Source organism: Brassica oleracea, chromosome C6, assembly GCF_000695525.1.
Source record: "Brassica oleracea var. oleracea cultivar TO1000 chromosome C6, BOL, whole genome shotgun sequence".
Lineage (NCBI taxonomy): Eukaryota > Viridiplantae > Streptophyta > Magnoliopsida > Brassicales > Brassicaceae > Brassica > Brassica oleracea.
In genome coordinates, this window is record NC_027753.1 from 22,229,783 (window position 1) to 22,233,168 (window position 3,386).

General features: G+C 36.4%; 1 pseudogene; it reads left to right on the plus strand.

Moving 5' to 3' along the window:
- Positions 1-403: 403 nt before the first annotated feature.
- Positions 404-3,386, plus strand: part of LOC106297750 — an 8,931-nt pseudogene continuing 5,948 nt past the window's right edge.

The following is a 3,386-nucleotide window of genomic DNA, read 5'->3' on the forward strand; positions in this document are numbered from 1 at the left end:
CCGCATCATAAGAGTAACACAGTCATAACATAACATTAGGTTATTCACGACACAAATATAACTCAGCCATAACATAACCATAACTCAGCCGCAGCAAAACCCTAACTCAGACGCAACGAAACCCCCAACAAAACAAAATCACAGCCGCAACACAACCCTATCTCAGTCGCAACAAAATAAAAATCAGAAGAAATATAATACATAAGTGACCCACAAACTCAACAAAACACAATATATAACGTCGCGATATCCTACCAGAAAAGACGAACTCGGAGATAAGAATGCGGCGAAGACGATTTCGTACAAACGAGTTCAGAATTCTGATTTTGGGCACGATGATAACAGAGAAAACAGAGTACAACGACATAGAGCTATTTCGACGAAGATGAAGTTAACACAGACAATGTCGACGACGGAGAGTGGGAGTATCCTTGCGGTTCCTTCTTCGACGGTTCTTCTTCAACGGTTCTTCTTCGAGATGACAAAAACTTTGATTTAGTTATGTTGGAGAAGAGACGGTTTGGTTTCTACTGCGGTGGTGATGTGTAATTTTAATTACTGATGTGAATTATATGTTTAAAAGTAATTTCAATTAAAAAAACTAACCAAAAACCCTTAGAATCATTTACTATAGGTATCCAAACATTCTAGTCATTTTAAAAGATGTTTAACACTCTAGTAATAAACCAACTTTTCTTATACATTCTAGTCATTTTCTCTAATAAATATATGAATATGGGGTTTCCTATCATTTTCCTTCTGGCACAAGGTATTTTGATTAGTTAATGTAACGTATTATATACCCACTATCTTATTCAATATCATTAAACAAGTCAATGATTCTCCAGAAAGGACTCGCTTTCAGCCTCCTCTCTGAATCCGATCCATTGTATTGTCTTTGTATCTTGCATTCACCATAACCTTTCACCGTAGTAGCTGCAGCTACGGTTTGTTAATGAGATGAGGAGACTTTGATGGGACTTGTGTTGGGACAGATCATCTCTCTTCTCTCTACTTCCATTAGCTTTACAACCTCTGAGCTCGCCAGAAAAGGTTTCACCTTCTTCTCATCCCATTTTTAAATATATTCATTGCTTATAAAAATTTCAAAATCTTCTAGGGATCAATGCTCCAACATCACAGTCATTCTTGGGTTATTTGTTACTGGCGACTGTCTAATGTCTATGGAAGTATAATGCTGTATCGAAGACCTGTGATTAAGGTTAATGTGTTGAAATATTACTATACTTGTCTTTTTCTTCAATGTCACTTTTGTCTTTTTATTGGAAACATCGAGTTTTGTATCTTTTCTGAGTTTGAACATTGAAGGTTTAATTAGTAGTTCTGATAAGCACAGTGCCAAAACAAAACTATATATATAAGTTTCTAACTAAAGGATATTGCTAACATGTTCCATGCAATGAAAAATTGTTGTAGGCCAAGTGGTATCACTACTTCCTCCTTGCTTTAGTTAATGTGGAGGCCAACTTTCTAGGTGAGCGTGAAGCTGACTGATACAAATTTTCTTTTATTTTCCTAAGTATCTGGTTTGCATAGTGTGCATTTTTAAATCATGTTATACTTTGGTTGCTTAATCATTACTTAACCTGATGTGTGGGTTTCCATAATACGTTAGTTTCTTGCTTTGGTGGTGAGTAATAGTACCATGTTATTTTGAACACAAATCCATTGCTTTGCTTTCACAGTTGTAAAGGCTTTTCAGTACACATCAATGACAAGTGTCATGTTACTGGACTGCTGGGCGATCCCTTGCGTTTTGGTATTGACCTGGGTTTTTCTAAAGACAAGATACAGGTTTTTCTAAAGACAAGATACAGTCTGATGAAGATTAGTGGTGTGGCTGTATGTATTGTTGGTGTTGTGATGGTTGTTTTCTCAGACGTACATGCAGGGGATCGAGCTGGTATTGATGCAAACTGATTCATTACTTCTTTTTCTTCACTCTTCACATGTATGTAAGTTACCACTCAATATTGGTGGCATTTTTCAGGAGGAAGTAATCCTGCGAAAGGAGATCTTCTTGTTATAGCTGCAGCAACCTTGTATGCTGTCATTAATACTAGCGAGGTAAGCAAGTCTTTAATCACATACTCAAAAAAAATGTAATGGATTCTTAGTGTGGCTGGTCTTTCATGTTTCTTTGTTATAGTAGTTCTTTGTGAAGACTTCAGACAGAATTGAGCTCATGTCTTTTGTGGGTCTTTTTGGTGCAATCATTGGTGCCATTCAGATGTATCCTTGAGATAGCAAAGGCTAAGACTTTTAAATTCTCTTTAAATTAAAAGCTATCAAAGAGGATGTTCCTTGACTTGATCCATAGAAGCATATTTGAACGTGATGCGCTCAATGCTATTCACTGGTCTACTTGGGCTGTAAGTTTTGCTGCTTATAGTCTTTGTTATTCAGAGACTTTCTATTTTTAGTAGTAGAAATTTACAGGCTCCGCGCTTTTGTGGTTTCAGGTTTTGCCTTACATTGGAATTGCAATCAGCGTGTTTCTATTCTACTCTGTACTCACAGTCTTACTCAAGGTATGAGACAAAACAAAAACCATACAATGAGCCTCCTTCACTGTATGTCTTCATGTTGATATGTCTGTTTACTTTCATGCTTCTGAAAATATGGTCTTCTTAGACCAATGGTACAGCAATGTTCACATTCTCATTACTCACATCAGACATGTGGGCGGTTCTGATCCGCATTTTCACCTACCATGAGAAGGTTAGCTACTCACTTTGTATATCAAACTGATTCAAACATCAGGAAATAATTTTTGTCAGTAGAAACAAGTGTATGTGACCATTTGGCTATATATTTATATGTTAGGTTGATTGGCTCTATTACTTGGCATTTGCTACTACCGCCATTGGACTGATCATATACTCAATGTATTTTCTCCATCTTTCTTCAACTCCATTATATGTTCTTCACTTCCGAGATCAGTATTCTTAACCCCTTGTGTTTCCTTTTCTTGATATTCTCATTTCTCAGTGATGTTAGGAGTTTTCAGGCTCCTAAAACAAATATTATAGTATGAGTGAATGTCGAACCAGTTCTGAGGGATATCAAAGCACTGAGAATGCAAGTACTCACTTAATCTAAGTGCAACCAATGATTTATATGGGTTTTAAACTACTACTAATACTAGAAAGCAATTACAGAATGTTACTTTCTTGACTAAGGGAAAAGAGAACTCATGGGCATAGGGATTAGACCTTGGGTGATCAAGTATCGAACTAAGGAAGGCAAATGATCAATCAAACTATCGACCTTAAACCTAGACACAATTCTAAGCAAGCTCTATGTCTAGATGAATGCTCATTTGCTAACATATCTCAAACATCAAATGTCTTTGGTTGAATAAT